This window comes from Saimiri boliviensis, chromosome 1 (assembly GCF_048565385.1).
Source record: "Saimiri boliviensis isolate mSaiBol1 chromosome 1, mSaiBol1.pri, whole genome shotgun sequence".
Lineage (NCBI taxonomy): Eukaryota > Metazoa > Chordata > Mammalia > Primates > Cebidae > Saimiri > Saimiri boliviensis.
In genome coordinates this window covers 220,741,689-220,768,602 of record NC_133449.1, presented here as the reverse complement: position 1 = coordinate 220,768,602, position 26,914 = coordinate 220,741,689, and the positions used below count along the sequence as shown (strand labels likewise).

Here is a 26,914-nt window from a genome sequence, read left to right as displayed (position 1 = left end):
TAACATTGAAATGTTATTGAAATGTTTTTATTGATCGATAAGTTATGTAACATTAGTATGATACAAAGCAAGTTTGATATGACAATGGCAAACACAGAATTATAATATTGTTTATTTTCCTTAGATGTTATTTTAACATATTTACATAAAAGACCAAGATGTAGGCAAAAGCTTCAGTAATTTGACTCCATTGAGTGCTTTCAGTAAACAATAGGTTTCCCCAGCAAACATCTTATTGCCTTAATTGAACCTCCTTGAGAAAGAAAACCACACACTTTGTAATGTAAATGTTAATTGTAGTAGACAATGGTTCTAGGTAAATAGCACCCCTGGACATGAAGTAAACGAAAGGAATACAGGCACTTAACAATGAAAGGTTGTTTGCACAAACTGTGCTTCAAATGTAAATAAACAAGGGTCTTCTCAACGGTCACTACAGTAGTAAAACTTTGGCACGTGTACAGCAGCCAAATTGAGAATTTATGTATATAAAGTCTCAAAGACTTTCTAACTGAAAGTAACAGTGGTTTAACAGGCTGCTCCAGTCTGAAGTCATATAAGGAATTGAAGCTACAAAGGAAATTGTACTACTTTTAAAGAAAAACTGTATATTTGGGATTGTCAGTAATCTAGGCCACACGGAAGATAATAGGATATTTTGGATATTTTCTACTTGCAATGGTTATATTTCTGTGTAAATGCCTATACAAATGTTTGCTAGGTGAATATGGAAAACTTAAGGACTTTTACAAAAAGGTGACAATGGGGACCTCCAAAGAGCCAAAGTTTCTGCTAGGCATAGGGTTATTTTTAGATAAAATTAAAATAGCTATTTAGACCCATCTAGCTGAGTCTATTCTAAAACAAACTTTTTATCATATTGTTATCATAATCAACTTCCTACAGGCTAATAACTTTATAGTTTTACTTCCAGTATATATCTACTAGCACAATTAGATAAAGTTTCTAGATGTATCATGTTAAGAAGCAAAAAAACCTCATGAAATTATAATAACGACTGTTGCATAGAGTATGTATTTTGAAATACAGCCCACCCAAAACAAAAGCCAAAATGTGGTACCAAGGCCACAATCTCATGGACTGAGATTTTGACACGAGAGGCGGGCAGTCATGGGACTTTCTTGGAATTGCTTTCTACTAGCTTTCCTTGAATTCTGAAAATCTCAAACAACGAAGAAAGCCAAACTTAACTATGGCCAGATTAAACAGTGGTTAAAAAATTAACAGAAACAGACAGTACGCAGCAGCTACAGACCAGTTGGTGTTGCCATTTGGGAAGCTGCAGATGGCTGTGGGTGGGAAATGCCTTTACTTTCTCAAGCGATGGAGATGAGTATGGTGTGTGCACTTGATGTTTTTTTCATACCCCCACCCCCCAACAGGGCTGTCTGTCATAGGCTGCCCGGCCCCGCTTTATCACTTGCCCCCGAGCGTGGGAATCGGAGCGTCCTGCCGTTCACATCTCCTGCATTCCGTTTAGCGGAATCAATTAGGCAAGACAGACCCTCAGATTCCCCACCCCCTTTCCATTTTTGTCAGGTCTATATACGTCCTAATTATTTCAGTTTGGGATGCCAGAGCTGTTTCCTGGATAGACCTGATCATCCTTAAACAAAAAGAGAGGAGGCGCACACGTGGGTTGTGGCGTAAATGTCACTTTCATTTCCAATGCTAGGCGCAGAGTAAGACAGAACATTTTTTTAACACTTTGACAAGAGGGGAGGCGATCTCGTCTCCATCATGTCTTTCTGCTTCAGTAGCTTCCTCAAGGAAACCCTCTTGGAACAGAGAAGCATCTGTCCTTGTATTTTGAATAGAAGAATAAAAATCAGCTCTTGCTTTTTTTTTTTTTTTTTTTTTCCATTTTGCCTGCTAGCTCCAAATCCTCAGTAGATATAAATTATTAACCTTCCAGTATAAACTTCTCTGAAAGTCTAATTTCGTATAAATTGCCATACAGCCCAAATACATGTAAGGTAATTTCTAAGCACAATCTTCAAATTTTGACGGGGAGGGGCCTCAGAAGGGAACTGCCCAAGTTCTACATATTATGGAATAATTTTTAAACTAGGTACCAGGCATCTCTGCAACAGCTTTCTAAGAAAAAAAAAAAAATCTCTCATATATAAACTTTTGCCTTAAAATAGAACAAATTGCACATGCATCTTTACTCATTAGCACTATACAATTCTCCTTTGCAGCTGCCACAACCCCTCTCAAGTTATATCTGGCACCTTCATATTTTCGCATATGTGTGTCACTTAATTTCCTTTCATCCCACCTTTCATCATAAAAAAACAAAAACATAAACAAAAACAAAGTTAGATTCAATAAGTATTCCTGACCTTTCTGGTTTTTACTGTCTCTCGGTTGTAGTCTTTCATTCTCACACGCTCCCCGGCGATCTTGAAGGAGTTTTTACTTTCGGTTATCTAGCTTTATGAAGACCAATACACTCATACAGCTAGATAACCAAAGATAACAACTCGCTTCCCACACAGGCCTCTGTCTTTCTCTTGCCAGACTCCAGGTCCCGGTCTTTTCTGGCAGTACTGAAGAGTAGTCGTCCAGGATACTTGCCGCGCTTAAGATTCCTCTTTTATGTAAATATGACCTGGTTTCTGTTTGTGTGTGTGCGCTGCTAAAACATCCAAATGAGATCTGTTGCCTTCAGAGTTTATTCCGAACTTTTTTTTTCTTTCAGCAAGTAATCTCCGGCAGCGTTAGCCAACAATTCATCTATTAATATTAGAAAATAAAACCAGCTATTAAGGTGCAGCAAGCTGTTACGAGTGAGCAGCAGCATCCGTCCCTTCACAGGCCTCTATTTGCATTGTAAATTGCTTCTTTCTCACGCAAGACTCTTTAGCCTCTCTCTATAGAGATGTATAAAGCCAACGGCAATTTCCAGCGCAGGTTAAGGAGGAAGAAAAAAAACCATCCCATTCTATAGAAGTGACAGCTGATTCAAGGATCTGCTCCTGATCCTTTTTGGTTAGGCACCATGAGCTTTTTACCAAGTGGTGGCAGCTTGATTGCACATATCTTGTGTGTGTGTGTTTTAGGGGGAAGATCCTCGATTTCACAGGGCTTCTAGGCAGGGAAGGAGAAGATGCCGTCTTGCTGGCCTGCTGCTGCCCCCGGTCTGAAAGAAGGAGAAAAGGGCCATCATTGGAGGGGCTTTCACTGCCAAATTGTGGACCAGCCCGGCAAGGTCAAAGGTTCGAGACCGCGGGAGACCAAGGTAATGATGATGTCATGAGAAATCTCAAGTACATGGTTATTGATATGCATCAGTGATCAGCCAACTGCCCCACGCCTGCTGCCTGAGCAGCGGCAGCGACAGCAGCAGTAGCGGCAGCATTGCAACAAGCCCTATTTTCTCAATCAACATCTCTTCCACTAGCACTACCGACTGCTCCTGGAAAAGCAACCCGCGGCCTTTTACCTCCTCCGTGCTAGTGTAGATCGTTCTAATATCCAAAGACTGGAAGAAATCTCTCTCTAAGGACAGATAAAAGCATTTCAGATCTGGGGAACGTCTTTGCCTGCATTTCTCTTCTGGCAGATTGCATAGGCAGACAGATGGAAGGCACTTTGCTATTGCTTAAAGCAGGGCCTCGCTTTCTGGGACTGGGAATCAGATCTGTATTACGCAGTGAGTCGATGTGTGATTACATTGACAATTTGCTCAGGTGGTGTATTTTTAATGGCTTCACAGCTCAGTTACGTTTTGTATATACGTACCATGGCGATAGGGCAGCATATTTAGTTCTGTAAGTTCAGAATGAATGCTCTAAGCAAGCAGACTTCATCCTGGTTTTTAAAAAATGACTGCATATGTAGGGTGTGTGCGTTAGAATGCAGCACAGGTAAACATTGCAGCAATAGTTTCTAATGCTGTACACAACTCTGCTGTAATAAAAATGCTGAGCCTTTGTCTATTGTTTTAAACATCAATTTTCATACAAAAGGAAAATATACTAGTCTTGCTTCTGAAACTATGAAAAAAGCATTGTTACCTCCTGAAGAATACATATAAAACACCTAGATGTTAAGAGCATAACCTTCCCCTTCCCCACCCCCACCTTTCTTCTATCTAGAGGGAATGTTGTTTTATTAATTAATTAGCCTCATTCCTTTTCTGAGAACTTTTCAAAGTGTGAATATGATCACTTCAAAGAGTCCTTTTCATCTTGAATAATCTGTCTAGCACATCTGTAATATATGTAGTTGTAATACTGAAATGTCCCTCAACAGAATATCTAAGGTAATCTACATAAGATTCATATTTATCAAGGGTGAACCTTATGAACTGCTTTTTAAAATTTCGACTTATGTTTGGTCATGTTGCTATTCTTTAAAATATATGCTATTAGAGAATTTAATACCTCTTAATATTCATTGCACACATGACTAGTTTATCACAATACTCTCATTTCTATAGATTGACTATTTTCCCCAACAACTAAAACACTTTTGGAATTAACATACATTCTTTCCTTAATTTAGTGGTAAGACACAAATGTGAACATGCTTACTAAATTACATACAGAGCACATATATGTGAACCCTATAGAAAAGACTGACAAGAAAATCAGAATAGTTAGGAAAAGCCTACAATCAAGAGTTTAAACTACAATATCACACCAATTAAAGATATGACTTAGTAACATAGATGCCAACTTTTCCCTAGATTTTTTATTTATTTACTTTTTTGGTGAACATTCCAGTACTGATTAATTAGAAAAGACTAAGCTGTTGAAATTGTTCATCTATTTTTCTTATCGAATTATGGTACAAGAGGTACAATCAAAAATGGCTGCATTGGGTTATATATAAAATGCACAAGCAAACCAAAAACTAATTCAAATAAATACATCCCCATGGAGTTACTATTCCTTCTTGAACTGCCTGGTCACAACATAAATTACTATATAAAAATGTGCCATATTCCACTTTAGGCATTATGTAAAACGCAAATGAGCTTTGCTGCCTTGGAAGAGTAAGAGTATTGTAGCCTTGCTTTCCAAGACACAACAGCAGAATCATTAGTGATTTGGCATGTAACACATAAAGCAAGCATCTGGTCAGATGAGTTCCTTAAGTCGAAACCCAAGAAATCACAGATATTTTTAGAATATCTTTTTGCTTTATATATACCTAAGTGGGGGTTGGTGGAAGCAAAGAGATGTCATGCATTTGTCTATGTATGTTTATCACCCCCATATCTGTGTGAATTTGCAAAGTAACATGGCTATATTTCCACAGTAAGCAACTAAATGCATTTTTAGAACCAAAGCACCCATCATGAAAGCCAAGACACTGAACATTTAAGATGCTTCTACAATTAGAAGCTATAGAAGATACTGTCTTAAAATAACATCTTCTAGGGCAATGCGACATAGTCATATCAACTGACTCCAGGCCTGGTCCCCATGCCTGGTACATATAGCATAGACTCATCATGGGAGCCCCAATAAATGAAAAGAACTAACATTAGGATTAAGGGCAGTCTATTCATTAACCAGATAGCCAATTAAACATTTTAATATCCACCATCTCTCAGGATATTCAGAAATAAAAACTACATAGTAAGGCTTAACACAGAGCATCTGATTATTTTGAATATTGCCAAGGTATATATAATGGTTTATCATACATATTTCAAAGACTATTATTATGCAGGATGTGAGACAAGTTGAAACAACTGTGTAGCTCTAAAGATTCCTAGCAATGTCTGTCACACATTATGAGCAACTATTAACACCTACATGTTACATCAGATATTTTTGCTTTCAAAAGGCTATTAAGATGAGCAGAATATCAGTTTTGAAATCTGCATACTGAAGGATATACTGAATTTAAATGGTTTGCCTGCTCATTCACTAATAAATTCCCATTAATGGCCAGTAGATTAGGACGTGATTGTCATGCTTGTTTTCTAATCTTTTTATAGGTCTCCAGATGGCTGCAACATGAATTGAAACATTCTGGTTTACTTGGGAATAAACAATCTCTGTTTAACTTAAAAGTGAAAAGTTATGTTTTCCACATTATTTGGATTAGAATTATGCTATTTCATAAATTCAAACACTTTAAGTTTGTCACCAATTTTTAGAACACCTCTGATCCTATTCAGACTACTGCAAAGTGCATAAAGAATTGGTCTACCACTGAAATCACCTTTTACTATTTGGTTTGTATGATTCAAATGCATGTAAACTACAGTTCACTGGTACAGTGAAGACTACCATTTTCTACATAAAAGCCATTTAATTTACAGTGATTTGTATAGTTCAGGCAAGGTACTTGACAGGCTTACTTTCTAACAAAAATATTCTACGATTTATTCTGTGTCTCGAATTTCTTTTTTACAGGGAGTTACAGGTCATATTTGTATTGTGCTTGATACATAATATACAAAGGCTCCCTATAGGAGAGAAAGCTGCACATACAGAAACTTAGAGCATGAATTAGGAGATATTCAACCCACTGCAGGCCTACCGCCCAGTAAATAGAGTGAAATACTCTATCTTCTATATCACTTGGATTTTGTCAAATGTAAATTTTAAAATTACCTTTAGTTGGTTGGATTGTCTGTTCATTTTATGATTCTTTGCAGTCTCATCTGAAAAATAGTCAAGAAAACAAATGATCACAGTTTACATATATATATATGTATATATATAAAGTCACATAGATATGGTTTCATTTAAAATATTGCTATTACTATGATTACTTAAAATGCCAAGAGATTCCATAAAACCCTAGTACAATGTATCCGGGGTCTCAGCACCCACAGGGTTAAATATGCTAATTTGCATCTAAATGGAGACATGCATGATAATGTGAATGCAAAATATGCTGAATATGGAGGGGTTTGGGAAATTAATTTTTCTTTCTTCTTTTATTTTTAGCTTGGAAGGAAGAGGGACTCTTAAAAAACATTAGGGACTTGAACCTTGTAACCTGCCATACAAAAGAGGAGAGTCTTTCCATGTAAGGATTTTAAGTCTGGAACAAAGTCATTTTCTAAATGTTTAAGGAACTGAATTTCCAGGGCTTTCGAACAATGGGAATCCCTGGATAAATACCTACTCCATTAGAAAGATGCAAATAGTTTACTGTAAGGCCACAGCACGGTGAGATGTGCATTCATATCTATGGCTCCTGATTGGCTCTTTCCTCCAGTAAATCAATGAATAATGTAAAACATGATTGCTGTAAAGTGGTGGATTTTTTAAAAATTCCCTTCCCCCATTCCCTCTCAATCCAAGATTCAGGAAGTCAATATTCCCCCAAATAGGTTGCTTTTCTTTTATGATTTTTTAATGCTTATTGTTATTTTGGACTAGAGGGGTGGGGCTATTGGTTTTGCAAAATGAAAGTATTGCCCTGGTTTAATTATGCTGACTGTGGGAGCTCGCTTCCTGAGACAGCGCCCTAATTACCGGTGCCTAGGTGGAGAAAGGAGAGTGGTGGGCAGAGGTGGACACCACGAAAGGAAGGAAATGGAATCCGACTCTGCGGTTCTGGGCCCAAGGCAGCCACAGCTCCAAAGGGGCCCCCGGCCATGGCCATGACTTGACAGAGCCTCCGGTCTAACTTCTGATCAATTCCACTGCCGTCCTGACCTCTGAAGACAGTCCCCCATTCAAGCACCGGGGGTACATTTGCAAGATAAAACGCCACATACACTAATGCAAATACATTGTCGGAGTTCCCATCACCCAGAGTTCCTGCAGATAATTCCAGGCCACAGAAAGGAGTTCTTGCCTTCCTCAGCCGGGTCTAGACTCCAAGAAAACCGCAAAGACCCAGCGCCGTTTGGATACCAGAAGCGTCTTAACCTGACCAGCTCCAAGTACCGATAACTAACCACGATGGTTGCATCTTGATGAATCTGAACTTGGGATAACCCTGTAAAGCGGCCTCTCACCTCCCCAAATCCAAAATGCAAAGAGAAAAGGGAAGTGGAAATCCACCAGATCTAGTTAGCTACTGTACTAAGTTTTCCACCAGGATCTAATCAGACCCTCGTTTCACTGCCAGGTAATTGCAACTTTGGAGGGGTTAAAGGGAGGCGAATTATTCAAAATGCGAATTCTGAATCCAGAAGTGCAAAATACAACTGCATTTTCGCTGCAGGTTTAAAAGGGACACCACCACCACCACCACCATCAAAAATTACATACAAAATTCCCTTATCCACTGCGAAGATTTCCTGGCGTCTCTCTGCGATTGTGGGTCAAGCCACTGGATAATTAACAGTACTGGCTCGGAAAACTCACGAGATCAACAGGTTTAGCATCCGAGGCACACAATCAATTAGCTGAAGCAAAGCCCCGGACTGGCCCTCGGAGCGGCCCGCAGCGGGGCTCTGCGGACACCGGCTAGCGGGCGAGGTGAGGAGTGCGGGCGCAAGGCCGCGGCGGGCACTGCTGGCCCCGCGCCGCCGGCGAGCTGCAGCCTGAGGGCCGCCACGATACTCACTTGATCTCCCTGCGCCAGGCAGTGCTGCCCCCCAAATCCAGCTGGGCAGGAACCGAGGCGCCGGCCGGAAGACAAGATCCAGAGTCACTCCACGGCCGAAGCACACAATCAGGCTCCTTTCGGCGTCTCCAAAAAAAAAAAAAAAAAAAAGAAAAAATGTTTTTCTCATCATTCCTCTCCTCAGTACATTTAAAACTGCCGCTCAATTCCACATGGTGATTCTCGGTTGATTGCGTCTAAAATAGTTTAAATGGTTCTTCCCTTCTGGGGAGAGAGAAGGGCGCAAAAGACCAAGGAGGAAAAAAAAAGCCAACTTTTCCCCCCCACGCCAGGCACTTGCTCCCTGAGCCTCAGAGTGGAGAGTGAAGTGGTGTGTGCGAGGCTTGGCAAGTTTTTGGGGGGGCTGTCCAAGGTCTAGTCCAACCCCCTCTGCCGAGGAGGACGTGCTCTGAAACTCAACCAATTTCCCCACTGCTTTTGTTACTGATGAACTGAAGCCCTATTGTTCATCCATTGCCACGGTCTTTTTCAGTCCCTACACTACGTTCTGCGTTGCCAGAGATAATGAATTTGCACCCAAACCTCTCATAGTCCCCTCCTGACAGACGGAACAAATTAGAAATGTCTCGTCTGAAGGAAGGCAATGGCTACATTTTCCTATTGTAGGATGCAAAGCACACATTTCTTTGGAAACTTCTTTTGCTTTTTTTTTTTTTTTTTAACCATTTCTTCTTTCTTTTTTTCTTCCAGTTTTTCCCCCCTCTTGATTTCCTAAGATTTTTTTTTTTTTTTTAAAGAATCGCCCTGTCGTTTTTCCAATGCACCGTTTTATGTAACTTGTGGGTCTTCCTAACCTTCTTCCCCTTCTTTCCTCTCCTTTCTGAAGGGCTCCCTTTGCAATTTTATTTACAAACTTGGAGAATGACCTTTTGACTCGTAGACTTTTTTTTAAAAAAAGAAAGGTCTTTTGGTTCAAATCCCCCCTTCCTCACTCCTCCCCCTGTTTATGTTGTGGTTGTTAAATGTGTTTGTCTAAAGACAGCAATGCATTCTGAAGATTTTTATTCTCTAAACTCTAGAGCTATTCTAAAGGTACCAGGGACGTGCCATAGGGGTTATCTATTTGAGGAGGAGGAAAAAGCGTGTGTGTGTTTGTGTGTGTGTGTGTGTGTGTGTGTGTGTACGCGTGCGCGCCAGAGCGCGCGCGAGAGCGCGCGCGTCTGTCTTCCAGGGAGAGACGGAGAGATGTCGGAGGGTGGGGGTGGAAGTGTGCAGACAGAAGGGTGGGGGCTTCGAGGGGAAGGTGGGCTTCCTGCCACACAAGCGGGGAGGCTGTCAGGGGTGTGGGCGCATGGGTGCAGGGGAGGTGGTGCAGGAATCCGTCCGGCCGAGTGCCGTCTACCCCTCTGGGCCTGTTTGCGCGCCGGGGACTGGCCGCAGCCTGGACGCGGGTGTCTGAGCGCCCGGGCGGTAGTTCCGAGTCTGCGCGCGTGCTACCGGGTACGGGAGGGGGAAGAGTGCCGTAAAAATTCAGAAGAGTGGCCCGTATGTAAATGCAGCCCGGGGGGAGCACGGAGGCGGTAATGAGAGCCGCTGGCGCGCAGCCCCGCCGGCGGCCCCTAGCTTTCCCGCCAAGTGCAGCCGGAGGACAGACAGCCATGCGTGTCCTTGGCGGGAGAGCCCCCACCCGTCGCGCGCGCCCGCCCCCCGCGCACACGCACACACTCCCCTCGCAGGCGTGGGGCCCAATGGCCAAGAGCATGTCAGGAAAACAAAGCTGGGGCTGCGAGGTGGAACGCTGAAACGGCCGCCACAGCGGCCGAGGGCAGAGCGGAGAAGTCCCCATCGCGGCCACCGGCGCCCCTTTCTTGCCTGCTCGCAGCTCTGCCCTCCGGCCCAGAAAAGGCCGAGGACCATTTCTTAGCTGCCCGGGAGAAGGTGGCGAGCAAAGGAGGGGGCGGATGTGCACAGGGAGGTGCCAGCAGCCCGGTGCGCGGGCACGCACACGCCGGCGCGCAGGGCTGCCGCGGGCGGAAGGAGGGGAACGAGAAGGCCTCGGCTGCGCCTCGGGAAGGCACTACTTCTGCGCCGAGACCGCTGAGTTCCAAGTGCAAAACACCAGGCCAAATCCGGCAGGGCAGCGGCTCCGGAATGGCTCACACCTCAAGCCCCCTTCCCCAAACAATGCAATGGGAAGAATCTGGCTGTCCAGGGGAAGCCTTTGCTGGCCTCTTTTTTTTAAAGGGGTGAACTCGAACCCCAACCTAGGACCTCTGGCCTACAAGGCTCTGCAGATAGACCCAGAGGTAGCCATGGAAAGACTGATCTCTTTGCTCGGAGCGCCTGCCTCGGGGCTCACTAGTGCAAGCACCTCCCAACACACACACACACACACACACACACACCCCACAACATGGCATTCCCATCACATTAGAAAGCCTGCTCGTGACCCTGCTGTTAATGAAACGGACGCACATAATGAGTGCACAGGTAAATAAGTACGGAAACGAAAAGCCTTCACCAGTCGGCTGGGCGATTTACCTCTCCCTACAGGGAACACTTGCAGTTATCGTGTTTTAGGAGTGATTTGCTGTTGTCTGTGGTCTCCCCCTCCTCTTCTTGTGGAGAGAAGCCAAAAAATACACATGTTCCATGGTCAAAGTCTTCTTTCTGATAAGCTACCCGAGCATTGGTCTAAAACATTTGTTTTTTTCTGTTGGTTTTGGTTTGTTGTTTTGGGGAGTGTTGCTTTTCTGAGGGAAGCAAAAGAACGTGTGTTTGGTGGGGCTGGAAGCGCAGGGCAAGAGTCTGCAAGTGCGGCCGGAAGGCTGGCGAGTCTGAGCCGCGTGTTGCAGAAAGAAGGCGGCGGCTTGTCCTCCCCCGGGGACGGCGCTGGCCCCCTTGGCACCTCCGGCCTGGGCTCTGCTGCTGCCGCCGCCGCCCGCGCTCTCGGGCTCCGCCGGCTGCCGCTCCGTGTTTTCCCCCATCCCGGCTTCACGTTCAAGGTTTAGCTGCGAGGTCACGTCCATTGACGTCAGCTCCCTGTCTCCCTCTACGTCCGGCTACATTTACATACATCAAGGAAATTAGGGCATTAAAAAAATATGCAAATCCTGCGCGGAGAGGAGCGGGTGCATTCCTGGCGCGATCGCCTTTTATTGAAGCTTTTAATTAAAGGGGCCAGTTGGCGAGCCCCTGAAACAACCGCCAAAACCCCCCAAAAGAGAAAAATAAACGCTGTAGCCTTCGAGAACGGTTGTTTCGGCTCCTGTTCTGTAGGCGGCTGAGGACCGCCGGCTGCCCGGCTCGGAGAAGAACAGGTTAGAGGAGGCAGCTCCAGCCCGTGCATAATCAGGGCTCCGCGGCGCCTCCATTCTTTCCTCCTCCTCCTCCTCCTCCTCCTCCTCCTCCTCCTTTCCTCCTCCTCCTCCTCCTCCTCGTCCTCCTCCTCCTCCACCTCTCCTCCTCCTCCTCCTTCTCCTCCTCCACCTCCTCCTCCTCCTCTTTTTCTTGCTCTCGCTCCTGTTGGTTCCAGCGTGTATTATTTTTAATACTGATGCATATGTAAAAGTATATTTGCATTTTTTAATTCGCGAAAATTTCAGGTTTTGTCATTTTATTGGTTCCCCTTCTCTCCCCCCCCTTTTTTGTTGTTGTTGTTTTTGGAGGTTTTTTTGTTTTTGTTATTTTATTATGTCTCTCTGTCTCTCTTGTCCCTTTCTGTCTTTCTTTTTTGGCGAGTGTCTGCTGCTGTCTCTTGCTAGGTAATATACACAGTTGTCTCCCTGCTTGTTTATTTAAGGTTACAAATATGCACATCTGTCATGTATGCAATGCCAGCTGTATAACCTCCTGGTTTGGTCGTAAAAGACAAGACACATTTTTTTTTTTTCTTTCCTGACATACTTCGATGGGCTGTAATGTCCATCGCTCAAGGCTCAAAGTTTGATTGCCTAATTAACTTCATATTAGCAGAAACACAGTTCAGGGCCAGTGCTTTCGAGATAATGTATGTATAAGTGAAGTAATTCCAAAGATTTCTAAAGAATTTTTGTGCTGATTGCCTGAGAGGTGTGGCTTTCCCCGCCCTATTGCTTTCTAGCATTTCTTATTGCAAATATGTATATATATATATATATATATATATATATATATATATATTTAAAATATGTAGACACAGCAATGGACAGCCTTCTGCAAGGAAGACGTTTTCAACCATGTTGTATGTTGTGTCTTATCGGCTGCATTCAAAATTTACAGTTTCATTTTTATCTTAATATGGCTGGAAACAAGGCACATTATCTTGGCTGAAAAGCATCCTTGATTCTTGACTTTGAAATGAAAACAAATACACAAATAGAACAGTTGACTATATTAAACCAGTTAATGTGCCTTAAAATATACAGGCCTTGAGTTAGATTTCAAGCAATGGGAATCTTGTTTATAGGATCGGATCTCTTTCTTGGCAATATAGCTATGCAGTACGATAGCTAGTGAAATATATATATATATATATATATATATATATATATATATATATTCCACTATTTAAATTCCCCCAAAGCTATCATTTTTAAAAGACAATCTATAATTGCATAGCCTAAAGAAGAGCAAATATGCACACATGCAGCTCATTCAATTAAACAAGTCCAAGTACATGCACAGGTAATTAGTTTTCTTATGAATGACTTACCTGCACAGATACTCAAGCCAAGATTCAGCCCTCCCCAATGGCTTCATGTGTAAATACTCACATGTATTCCCCCTCATTTCAAACCTAAAGCTGTATGCCATCTTTCATGCTGGACTATCCAGCATCCATTTTTCAGCACCCTTAACTCTTAAGGCATTTCCAGCCTTACCTCTGGCTGTAGTTTTTCCAAACCTACACCAAAGTGCTCATATGATCTGCCACCCAATAAAAAGTGGTCAGATGGCTACACGTATAACATTAAAAAACGGAAACACACTCATCCTTCAGGTTCGCCCTTTCCTTGCCATATATAGCAAGATTACGTTTCCTAAAATAAATTTTCAGCACATTTTATGAATAATTGGAGGATTCCACAATTGGTTGCAGAATAGCCGATTTCTGGGGGGGCACCTGGCTTAGTGAAACAATTCGGTAGGCTCAATGCCTCTTTGAGTTTGGCTGCAGTTAAATTGTGCGTTGACTGTTTGTTCCTGCCTGGAGTCTCTCTCGCACATACCTGACTGCCTTTATGTAGAATCAGGACAAACACACCGTCCACGTAGCAGGGCATAGAGTGTCGGTGCATATATTTCTATGGCAGTAGCAAGGAATGCGTGCGTGTACGGCTGTCTGAGCATGCATGTGTGTACAGATGCGTGTGTATGTTCGCGCGCGCGCTGTGTGACAAGGAACACAGAGAGGTACACCTCTTATCTCTGATCTCTCTGTAATCTCCTTTTCTGTTTCTAATCTCCCTCTTTGGCGCACGGTAGTAACCCGAAGCGTGTGAACCGTCATCGTCGTGTGCGCGCTGTGGCTTACCCCGAGGGCCTGTGGCTCGGTGGCTCGCTGGCTCGGTGGGTGTTGGGGAAGAGGGTGGGTAGCGTCGCTGCCGCTGCCGCCGCGAGTCCGGGTGCTCTGTCCCAGCCCGGCAGACGAGCGCGCAGTGCCGGAGCCCCCTCCCACCCCGCCCTCACCCCCATCCTCCCCTCCCCTCCCTTCTGCGCCTCCCCCAACCCCCCGCCCCGCATTACCATATGGAGGCCGAGTCCCTGCGAATCACAGCAGCAGCGGGCGGTATTTGAATAAGCCCCGCAACCCCGCGCAGACCCCAACTCCTCCTTGAGCTGCACGCCCTGCACTAAGAGCCACCACTCTGACGGGTAACCTGGCAGCGACTGACACTTTCCCGAAGTGCCCTTCACGCGGCGGAGAGAGAGAGGGTCTGCTAAGGGTACTGGGCCTCCCACTTGCTACTTTTATATTAACTTGACATAGAATCAGACAATAAATGAGAGGAGAGAGAGAAGAGAGGAGGAAAAAAAGAGAGAGAAAAGAAGAGAGGCGCTGTGTGGGGAAAAGACAAGACAGAAGCGAGAAAGAGAAAAAGGAGAAAGGGAACCCAAAGGGTTGAGTAAAATAAAGAGTAAAACGGGGACGGGGTGGGGAAACGGTGGGAGGGGGAGAAATATCCAAATATCTGAATTTGGACTTTTCAAGCTAAAAATACCACCTCACTGAACTTCACAATCTCCAATGAGACACGTGTTTCTCCCCCTGCCACCACCACCTCACCGAATGATTAATTTGCCGTCTCAATCAGAAATAATTATTTAGAATTGTATAACGGATACAGGACTTAACAGAAAGAAGCCCATTTTATAAAACATAGCGAAAAGCATATGACATTTAAAGATGATGTTGGCTACCTCACGGTAAAAAATAAGGCTTGCCTTAACGATTCAGCAGTTGTCCAACTATGTCCTTTGAGATGATGAGACGGCGGCCCAGGACAAGGAATAAAATGTGTTCCGAAATATTTTTGACATTAAGTGAAAATTTTTCTTTCTTTCTTTTTCAAATTTTATTGTTACTTTTTTTCCTTCTTCACGAATTTATTCCTTTTACCCAAATTTAAAGATAAAATGTGAATCTTTTTAAAAATTGTACTACAAAATGTCACCACATTTTGACTGAAGATATGATTTTAGATGTTAATTTAAATACATAGCCAGTTCTATTTTGCATAGTAACTCTGAATAACACCTAGTTCTGAATTTAGCCTGTTCAGTGCGGTCTCCCTCTCCCCAACCTTAAATCAGACCAGTGATTTCCCAGTACAAAACCATCAGAATCATACTAAAGTCTGCAGTCACCTATAGGATGTACCCACTATAAATGTCCCTTTCTGTATTTATAAGCCAAACGCCCTTCTTTTGAAACACATACAAAAAGAACGCCTCTGATTAATAATGTCTTACGCGGCACACTGAGGCCGAAGGCCAGGAGCCGCAGGACGCCAGAGAAGGGCGCAGAATTCTCAATACCTAGCATTTCAATGCAGATTCCAGAGATTTGCTAACTGCTAGGATGTCCAAGAGGAAATAATACTTGGCAAGCAACGCTTTTGGGGAAGACCACCACATTCCAAATACTGGCTCCTATTTAGACCTGGGGAGGGGACGGCGAGCGCGGTTACCCGGCATTTCTGCGTTCATATGTCTGTACAAGGTGGTCTGTAGCCCATGCGTGTAGCCAGGCCCAGTTTTCTTTCTCCTCCTCCCCCTCCCCCCTCTCCTCCCCCTTCTCCTCCTCTCCCCCCTCCTCCTCCTCTTCCTTTTCCTCCTCGTCCTCCTCTTCTTCTTCCTTTCTTCTTTATTCCTCCTCCTCCTCCTTCTTCCTCCTCCTTCCTCCTCCTCCTCCTCCTCCTCCTCCTCCTCCTCCTCCTCTCCTTCTCCTTCTCCTTCTCCTTCTCCTTCTCCTTCTTCCTTCTTCCTTCTTCCTTCTTCCTTCTTCCTTCTTCCTTCTCTTCTCTTCTTCTTCTTCGGCAAGAGTATTAAAACCAATCGACTCTTTCTGTAGCTAGCTCCCACGAAGCTGGGATTTTCAACCTCTCATTTATTTGCAAAGTCCATATGGAACCCCGGTTGAATCCCCTGTCTTGGGATTTTACCAGGAGGCCCTCAGTGCCCCACCGCCGCCCGTGGCACGTGAAGAGAAAGGAGGGAGAGTTGGTAGCCGCGAGAGAAGCCGGCTGGGAGCCTCTTCCGTCGGGGCCCTTGTTTCGCCACAACAGACCCGTCTCTCCTTTCTCTCCGCGAAAGTACTTCCTTAGGCCGGCATTGTGGCTGCGGTGGTGGCGAGGTGAGCACGGGCATGGTCCCGGGGCGGGGGTGGGAAGAGCGGCCCTGTCTCCCGAGCTCCGGTGAGTCTGCGAACCTGCAGGGAGCTGAAGGCTGAGTGGAGCTGGGGGCCCGCGCGGGGCTCCTGGCTCCCGCTGGCAGGGGAACAGCGACACCTACTGGCCGCACGGGGACCTCGCCTGGGCCGTCAGGGCTGCCCTGGGCCGGGGTGCCCGGCTCGGTGGACTTGGGAGGCCGCGGGAAACTGCACCCAAGGCTCTGCGGACTGCTCGAGGCCTCGTCCGCCCTGGGGAAGACAAAGCCACGCTGTCTGGAGACCCCTGAGAGAACTGTAGGATGGAACGGAACACTCAGGCACACAAGCATGCCCTTTTATTCTGAGAAATTCTAGAGAAATCCGCAGACGCAGTTGCCCACCGTCCCTTGTTGAATGAGAGAGACCCAAGCAGAGGTCGGAGCCTTGACCTCCGCAGGTTCATGACCCAGCCCTCTTCCCCGCCGTCCCCAGAGCGACACTGACTAAAGAAGATATCTTTACAAATTAGGAAAAGAAGAGTTCATTATCCTCCCTCAGGCGGCGAAATGCGCGAGTCGAGGGATACAGACTCAGATGCAGCGGTTGGCGCCGGGCACGCGAACCGGCCGAGCCCTGCTGCTAGCCAGCTTCGAGCACCTTTAGAGCACCCTGCGACCTCCGCCAGGGAGTGAAATGTGGTAGCTTTTCTTTAAGAATTATAATCGTCTTAATCACCCAGAAATAAATGCAAATTTGGGCTGCTGGTGATATTTTGGAGACTTACGGATGTGTATATACATATTTAAAGCCTGTATACCAAAGCACGTATGTGTGTGTGTGTGTGTGTGTACATATACACACATACACATGTGTGCATACATATATATATATATATATATATATATATATATATATATATATGTATCTTCTGCGACAAGGCTTCAGTGGTTGGCTTCTGTTGGGGAGGGTAAGAGGTTCTGAAGCCATGGCAGTTCTAATGAAAACTCAGTGAGGCTGGGGATGGCAAAAAAGCGATTCATGTATTCCAGATTCACTTTCTCTTATCTAGTGTTTTCTGTAATAGCATATAGCCATTTCATATGGGAAGGAGATGTGATGTTGGTCCCAGCAGCCGGTAAAGGAGGGGAACCTCAGCTTCCATTACTCCCCAAGATGCCTTCTTTTCTCCTTTTCAGGTCCTGAGGCTCACCTGGGCCTAAAAAAAACCTGACTGAGTGTGATTCTGATACTAACCTGCTCAAATAGTAAAAACATATTTATTTTCCTTGAAACATTGGGGTATCTAAGCTAATTTCATTCCTTGAGATTTCTGTGTAAAATATGGTTTAACAAACCTCAGAATTAAAAAACATTTTTTCCCATTCAGATTTCAAGAGTTCATCTTGGAAATTATTTGTCTTAACTTTATATACTGGTTAGAACTAGGGTCTAAAATGTTTTGCCTGGAAGGTGGGAGGCCTTATTAGGACTAAATTTTTGTCTTCATTCTCTACAATCACAAAAGTTTGCTAATTCTGTTTTATTTTAATAAAATTGGAAGCTTTTATTGTCTCTATAGCCAAGAGTTTTAGATCAGGTCTCCCTCTCTCTCCCTCTTAAAAAGAAATCACCAAAAGGCCCGAGAAACCTGTACTTCAACTCTGTTCTGCAAGTATTTTTTTTTCCTTTTAAATTTTCCTACAAGTCGATTCAAATGTATCCTGATAATATAGGAATTTGCATCACAGAAGAGAGTCTCAGCAGTTTGTATGATGTGTGAATGAACCTGTGTTATTAATAAATAGGGCTGTATCCTACCGGCATTTTTTCTCAACAAATCCTGTTTCTCACTACATTTCAAAGCCCGCTTTCTTCTTGTAAAATGGAGAGATTGATAGGACAGTAAAATTGTTATAAAAAATAACGCTGGACACACAAGAAGCACCCATCAACCAAAACCAGTTCAAAGGTGTCTTTGGGTATTGAAAACACCTTGATAAATGCAGGGGTTGATGTTTTTTCCTTTCCTTTTAGCCTCTTAGAAGGCAGCTTTATTTGTGACTCCAAAATCTTAGCTAGAAAGGGCTCTCATTGTTGATATTCTTTGGTTTGACTAACTAAAAATGTTGACTTGACATTAAAGAAGATAGAAAAATAGAATTTATGTTTCAAAAATTGTGGAATTTCTCTGCATACTAGTCACCCCCAAAGCATTAACATATTAAACTCTACTAGAAAAAAGTTTACTGTTTAGAACAGAAAATTAGGCCAGCAAGATAATCTCATATTTCACACAAAATATGAATGAGTATATTCATATATGTAATTTGTGTATAGATGTATCGTGACGACTGTGTGAAGTAAGGGAGGAGACAAGGCTTTTTGTTCTGTTTAGGTTTCCCTCAATATATTTTTCTTTTAATTCCTCTTTTTTATCCAGAAAATTAAGGAATAGAAGACAGGCTAAACTGTCATTAGACTGTGTCTGTGTTCTTTGTCACGCCTGCCTTTCCTCTAGACTGCCTGGGAGGGTGTGTGTCCTCCTTTCTTGCTTCTTAGGTAGCAAGAAGGAAGGAATGAAAGCAAGGATGTGAAGACTGATCAGAAAGGCACATTATTGCATGTGAAAATGAGTTGGGTACATTTGACTAAATGTACTAAATTCCAGCTAGATGGTTGTCTGCGGAGAGTGGACTTGTGTGTGGAAGCTAGCAGGCAGACTTAATAAAGTGGCGAGAGAGAAGCGGCTTCCTTCATCTGGAAATCTGCAGGGTCTTACTGACGTTTGGCTTCAGAGAGTAGAGCTCCAAGGACACCTGTGTGCATCTGGCTGGAGATAGGTGTGTGTGTGTGTGTGTGTGTGTGTGGTGTGTGTGTGTGTGTGTGTAGAGAGAGAGAGGATTGGGCACTTCATCAAAAATACGTTTGAAAAATATTGGTTCTATAATTCTGTCGCTATCAATTCGAGCCAGGAGCCAAGGTCACTAATGTGTCCAGGTTCACTCCTGGAAGGCGGCAACATTATTGCTTTTGATGGTAGGAATATGGCTTCTTTCATTTCTTTGCCTCTTTATGGTACTTCTTTTGAGTGGGGCGAGGCTTTATCTTCCCCCTCCTCCTTTCTTGATCTCGGCAAACAAAACCATTCTACCACTTGAGCCATCTGCTGCAGGTGTAATGGATGGCAGGGGGCTGACCTAACCACACTCCAGTCTCTTCTAGGTCGTAACCGCTCTGCACCAAACAAATGAGACCTGTTTCACCACTAGGGTGCCGAGGTGGATGGTGGATGCCGTCCCCCGCCCCTGGCAGCGCTTAGCTTTTAGAAACCGGGGCCAGCTGACAACACGCGAAACACACAGGCACAGCGAAAACGCCAAGCCGAGAGCGCACTCCCTCTGCCCCCTCCCTCTGCTCTCTGTAACAAGGGGGACAGGTACACAGCCTTTACACACTTAAAAGCCCTTGCGACTCCCTCTGAATTCTTGGTTACTTATGACGGCCTTCTTCACTGCACATAGCCCCTGGTGTGTGTGTGTGTGTGTGTGTGTGTGCGCGCGCGCGGGCGCGCGCACGCGTGAATGTGCGTGTGTGTTTAAAACGCTTATTGGTAGGTCATCAGCAGCTGATCAGACATGGTAATCCAATAATTTTTTTTGAATACATACAATTTTTCGTTCAAGGTAATTTTTTTAAGGAAAAATGAAAAACTACTAATTTTCTGCGCCAAGTCTAGGGTTCCCAGTGTAGGTTCCAGAGAACAGAGGATCTGCGCAGCCCCCGCCTCACCAAACTTTCCTTTTCTAGGGCTAGAGAGGGGCTCACATTCTCACTTCATGACAGAGCAGCGGCTCATTTGCACGCGGGTGTGTAAAGGAGGGAGCTGTCCAACGCGCGACTTAGGAAGGGAAATCGGGTAGCTGGAGCCCCCCACCCCCGCCCCGCAGTCTCTCGGAACCCTGGCTGGAGGCACAAGGTGCCCTGGGGCAAGAGCCTGGGGTCCGAGCTTCCAGGCGCACAGCATCCTCTGGGCCCCCGGCCCTCCGGCTGAGGCACTCCTTCACTCGCACCCCATTCTCATTCCATTTTGATCATTATTTGAATAGCCCAGGTAAGGGTGCCCATCTCTGGGCTATGGGCGGGGGCTGGACCTGACAGGTACAGACTCCGCGGGCCCCCAGTGTACTTACCTCGAGCGAGGCCCTGGCAAATGTTAGCCCAGAAGCATCAAGTTTCCTCTCCCAGCCGTTGTGCCAGATTTCCCCTCCTGCCTTCTGCTCCTCTCGGCCAGCTCTTGTCTCTCTCTCTCTCTCTCTCTCTCTCTTTCTCTCTCTCTCTCTGTCACACACGAGGATTACTTGTGACTTTTAGAGGCAAAAGCTTGCTTATTCAGAGGAGAGAGGGAGGGGGAGAGGGAGAAAGGAGGCGGGAGGGAGGGGGGAGAGAGAAGTAGAAGGGGGATGGAGGATGAAGAGGAGGTGGAGAATCAGAAGGTAGTGCGGGCGTTGGTAGAGAAGGAGGAGGAAGAGGAGGAGGAGGAGGGATGGGAGGGGTAGGTGGAGTAACCGAAGATGGGCTGGGATGGGACGGCGAAGAATAAATTGCTTCCCACCCAGCTGCGGTGCGACGCCCCCAGCGTCCCCGGGGAGCCGGTGCGTCAGCTCACGGCTGGCCAAGGCGGGGCCGTACAAAAGCTGGCGCCGCGGGACCCCCTTCGTGGGCTTCTACCCAAGCAGACCGAGAGCTGGAGGCCGCTCCACGCGCGAGCTCGAACTACGGAGAGCTCTCAGCTCGGACAAGCGTGGCTGTCTACCAGCTCCATGCTCCACGGAACTTTGATTTTACTCCCGGGAGCCGGGTCATCCACTCCTGCATCTCAGACAAGCGCCGGAGGCTAGTGCAGCTTCCGTGCGTCCTCACTGTGGCCGCAGGGCGCCCACCTTACTCATAGCCCCTGGTCCCTGCGCTGCTCACGCCGCCGGTTTCCCCGCTGGCCAGGCTCCCTCCGCCCGAGCCCTGCGTCTCCGTTCACTTGGGGCACCCCCTCACCTCACCTCAGCTTGTTTCTACGGAGTGTGTGTGTGTGTGTGTGTGTGTGTGTATACATAGCGTGCGCGCTCCAGGCTAGAAAGAAGGTAAAATCCCAGCACGAAAAAGTAGCTTCGGTCTCCTGTAGCTTAGAGCCCAGGACCAAGTCTGACCACATCCAGTATTTGAGATTACAGTTTACAGCAAGGGCCAAGGCGGGGGTTCACCCGATCGTTTCAACTGAGTTTCAATGCGGCAAGGATTGTTTATCATTATTGCTAAGTCTGGCAAAAATAGGCCAAAAATAAAGAATAGTTGCAGAGAAAAAAGTGGAGGCATTTTAGCAATGATGAGGAACCAAAAGTGGTTGAAATGGATTTCTCGAACAAGCCGTGGATAAAGGTGAAAACGGCAGACTCGCACAGAACCGCTTCAATACGTGATGGGATTAAAAAATAGGACCATGCTTTTCAACATAGACTACCCATTAGTTCTCTGTTAAATGCATTAAACCAGCCCCATGGAGTGATTACATGGCAGCTTTTTAATGTACAAACACCAGGATTCTACAACGAATGCGTACAACTCATTCATAGCACTCCCTCTGTACACACATACGCACATTCAAAGAGACAAAGTTTTAATACCAATGCCCCAAACTTGTAAATATATATTTTCTTAAACAACTATCCCTAAATAGAGTAATTTTCTTCTTCATTTTCTTGCTGACCTGTGCGACATTATAGTTATACAGTAGGTTCCCAGGATCAACATAACTCTGCTTACATTCATCCTGGATGGCACGTCATAAAATGCCAGGGGGGAGGGAACCTTGAGGGGCGTGGAGAAGAAGGCTTTTATTAACAATTATATTCTCCCCTGGCAGTTTAAATAATAACAATGATGTCACGGTAACCATCTCCCTTCTCCCACTCCAGTGAAACCACTAGATGGGTTGGTGAACTGTATATTTATATACTTAAGGGATTATTATTGCTACAGAGTTATAAACCTATTCTGTGACATAAAGAATCTCTGAACGGTAGATTGCTGAACATTTGGCATCTTTTAGCACCCATTTACCTGCCAAATCTTATTTCAGAATAAGAATAAAATGTTGTTAGTTTGTGCCCATCATAGTTTTGAAGGAAAATAGAACAAAAAGAAGTTGCTCTTTGAAAATAATGTTAGTTGCTGGCAAAAAAAAAAAAAAAAAAAAAAAATCCTCTCAGCGGTTGGAGCCGGTTACACACTATATTAAATGAAGATCATCTTTTACCAACCCGGGTTGAGTTTTAAAAATTCTTTCAGACAACAGTGATAAGAGAGGAAGTAAAGAGCACGTAGACCCCCACCCAGCCCGCACGCCAGTTCGCAGTGCCCGGAGCACACAATCTAAACACATCTGGACCCTCACCCCTGCGCATTCTCTCTGTTTGGGGCTTGGTTTCTGAGGACAAGAGTTCGTTCTCGATGGACCAGCCACACGTTGAAAAATGGGTATTCGTGTAAGGTCAACGTTGAATCTATATACAACAAGCAGGCTATATAGTACAGTGGCATGGTGGGAACAGTTTTCATTGTTTAACAGTTACTTAATAATTAAAATGCCCTGCATGTTGAATATCATTTTTGAGAATTTGCTTTTCTTTCTTTAAAAGTATTAGCCAGCGTTTTCATGATGCCTCAGGATTGGGCTGCACGGAGGAAAGTGAGGGATTCAATAAGGTACAGCTTTGATGTACAGAACAATTCTATAACAGAAAGTAATTTATTATTGAGGAGGACAAAATAAATTTGGGGTTCTGTTTAAGTAGAACTTAGCAGTTGCAAAAACTATGTTTTAAACAGACAACTTCATAATTCGCATTCCTTTTTCCCCTCTTAAAGTATATACAACCTGTGAAATTTACTCTTCTTAGCTAGTGAAACACCTGAAGACTTAAATTAGACACCAAGTAGCCACTGATGTATCAACCACGTACAACCTGCCTTCCTGGAAGGTGTGGAATCTTTTATGAGTACTCAAGAAAAGCCCCCAGAGCTCAACTAGGTTCTATGGCGCTGGCACTGAGGAGTGTTCTTTAAGGTTATCAGTCTTTTAAGCATCACGTGATTAGACAGGAAAGGTAACTTGAAAACACAACCTGATTCTGAGAGAAATCATTTTGTCCTGTTGGCATGAAAATGTAGTTACACCTCCAAGTTCTGCTCAGGAACAGACGGCTGCGTGTGGGGGCTGGTCCCTACCCAGATCAGTACAGGATCTTCAACTGGCAGACGAAATCCAGCAAATGGAATTCACGAAGAAACTCATGTGCGTTTGGAAAAAAAGGTGGGGTAGAGTGCTGCTTCCTGATTCCTTTTGCTGAGGTCTCCTGTGATCGTCAATGGCTTTGGCAGCAGCAGGGAAGACAAAAAATAATTCACCACGAAACAGTTTTGACCATGACTTATTTAATGGGGCTAGTTTGAACTTTGTTTTTAAAAAAAATCCTGGCAGATGTTAGTCTTCTCCCTGCTTATTTCTTACATGATTTTTAAAAAATATCATTTATAGGTAGTCATTGTGTGGAGTTGTGCTACAATTAACACACAGGTACAAGGGCACTTAAGGGCCATGTAAATATCCAGGGTAAAGGATTCATCAGCTTTCCTGGCAGCAACCTCTGCAAATGGAAGCTACTCCAGAAGGTGACATTTTTATTTGTGTAGTTGTTACTAAAATCTTTATACATGTGAGTTTTGGGCTGAAATCACCAGTCCAAATTAAGGAGTTCAGATACACGCCACATCACCTGTAAATATCCACTTAGACACCAGCCTCTGGCCACTGTCTTCATAGTTCGGCCATTACTTTCCAAATGTTTGTGTGAAATCTTATCACCTTTAATGAGTGCTCCTTTTAGAATTCAACTCAGAGACTCAAATTTGGCCTTTAAATTAGTACTTAAAAACGATTCTCTTTTATCATTTAAAAGTAAGCCTACTCCCGAAATTTAGCGTTTCACTTTTTAAGGCTCAAACACTTCGTTAGGTCTCTAAGGTTTCAAACCAGCCCCTAGCATTAAATTCCATCATGGCAATAATTTAGTACCCACAAGTAAACTGACGGTTTGGAGGAGATGTCATCATTCCTCAATTTTCTTTTGTACCTAATAAAATGGAGACAGACCCTATGAAATCCCCTTCTAGAGCTTACCAAAATTGGTAAAATGCCTTAAAAAATTCTACTGAACCAGAGCCCCATGGTCTTGCATCTCAGAAAGGGTTCCCGCGGGCTCCCTTTGGCTCATTTTTAGAGACCTGCTGTGGCGGAGGCTGCTCGCAGGTAACGCTTCCGAGATGAAGGCGGGGCTCCCTGTCGCCTGCAAGGGTATTTTACCTAGAATCTCCTGATTTTCCTTCCGAACTCACACTCTCCCACACTCGTGGGGTGACAGGTAGGCTAATAAAAGGCAAATAGTCATTAGAGGGGAACCCCACAGTTTCTACCAGAGGGATTTTGGCTAGGAAACAAAGAGAGCAGGGGCTGCCCCCTCCTCGTCCCCTGTGCCTGAAATTCAGGTCCTCTGCGGCTACGGGTCACAGCCTCAGGTGAGCGGCTCGGGAAGGGGTCGCTCTTTCCAGGGCCCCCAGGCTAGTCTTGCGCCGCTTCCTGGGAGCGCTTTCTGACCTCCGCCGCCATTCCGCTTCGTCTTTTCCTGCAATAACACCTGCTGCCACGGATCGAGTACACCTGACCAGATGTAGTCAAAAGAAACGGAGGAGAAAAGAAAAGGAAAGCCCCACCGTTCTTAATTCCGTTTGGTAAGAGCCAGGGCTGCCAAATCCATTACATAATTCCGGTTCAAGCTGACACCTGTGCCCGCCCTGGAGCTGAATCAGGTTCTGGCGGCTGCTCCAACCCGGAACGCCAGCTCCGCAGAGCCCAAGCCAAAGGCGAAGGGGAAGAGGAACGAAGTGTGGGATGGGGGCGGCCCCGCGTTGGGGGTTCAGGTAAGGATTGGATTCTGCAGGGAACGGTCTCCAAGACTGGCTACCTAATAATTTGGGACTGCGGAAAAAAAAAATAGTCGCAGTTTTGAAGTCCCAGAGCTTTCTCAGGGGGCATGTGACGCCCCTCGATGCTCCAGACTGGGGCGGGCTTCCAGGGGTGCCCCCTCCAACTCCGTCAGGAGCGGAGGACTCACCTGCAGCTGGGCTGCCGGAAGCCCTCACTCCGGCTCCCGCCCGCCCCCTGGGAGCTGTTGATGCGGACCTTGGAGGTGCCTATGGCGTGGCCTAACACGTGGACGCGCCCCACGACTCGCCCGCGCTGCTTCTTTCCCCCGAAGGCGGACAATGGCTTCATTAATCGGCCATCATTAAACTAACCCAAGAGAAGCCCGGTCCTGCAAAGAGGGCGCGGCAGGCTAATTTTGCCTACGGCTGAACAGTTGGAGCAAATGGTGGTTAACACTCTGGATCCCGCTCTGGTAAAGGCCTGACCGTCCCGATCTTTGGGATCCGCACCAATTATCCCATGAAAAAAAGAAAAAAAAAAAAAATTGGCTCCCAAACTCCCAGGAATGCACACTCCTCCCCACCAAACTTTCTGCTCCCCGCTAAGGCAAAAGACCCCGAGCCTTGTAAACTCTTTTGTCAGAACACGAATTAATGTTTTTAAGATTTTTTTTTTCTCAAAAGAATTAAGAGCTCTAGAGGCGACCCTTCCACTCATTAGGACACTATGTCAAAGGGACTCGTCATGGCAATTTACAAATATCAAGAAGGTGGACGACGCTTTTGGAATATAACTCGGGCTTCGTTTCATACAGTTCTTAAGGATTTCTTTGAGGCCCTGGAGACAGGACTCATTTTCCCCAGTCCATAGTGGGAAATGCTTATTGGGATTTAGTTGAGATAAAATAAAATAAAAGCTATATTCAAAGTTTTGTGTTGACCTTTAAAAAACAAAACAAAACAAAACCACGAACACTCAGCAAGAGGCAATGACCTTCCCTGGACATCGCAGGCATCGCCTAGCTCCCGCTCCCAGAGCCAAATCCGGGCGTCCATCGCCACCATCAACCCCCGCCCCTTCCCCATTCCTCATCAAAAGGCAAGAGAAACGTCTTTCATATTTCTTTCCTCCACCCATCTCAAAGACATCTGGGCATTTCCTTGTGCATCATATCCTAAACAAATATCCTCCCTTTACATTCGTGTGCGCCTAGGACGGTGTGGACCTGCGCCCCTCTTCCCCGTGGCGACCGTGTTGGAGAAACTCGCCAGGACCAGCGTGCTGCGGGGGCCAGAAAGCGCGCTGCCCAGCGCTGGAGAGCTGGAGACACCAGCCGGGCCCCGCCGAACCTGCGCTCGCGGAGAATGTTCTCTTCACAGCAACTTAGCAAACCCCACAGAACAAAAGTTAAAGCGCGATGGCACCATACCTTTCCCCGGGTTATCAGGCGCCTGTCTCCCATTTTGAACATGCTGGAAATGTTGGATTTGGGGAGGTTTGCTTTGGCTGGG

The 26,914-nt window shown here is 45.3% G+C and overlaps 1 long non-coding RNA gene across 2 annotated transcripts; it reads right to left on the bottom strand.

Moving 5' to 3' along the window:
• LOC101030666 (uncharacterized) lies at nucleotides 1–26,914 on the bottom strand. 2 transcript variants are annotated; one of them, XR_012513213.1, is made up of 4 exons: nucleotides 26,833–26,914; nucleotides 8,518–8,643; nucleotides 6,603–6,652; nucleotides 1–3,166 (listed from the first exon to the last, which is right to left on the bottom strand). It is a non-coding gene; the product is annotated as an uncharacterized LOC101030666 (long non-coding RNA). The 2 variants fall into 2 exon arrangements; XR_012513212.1 differs by lacking the exon at nucleotides 26,833–26,914 and adding an exon at nucleotides 20,560–21,166.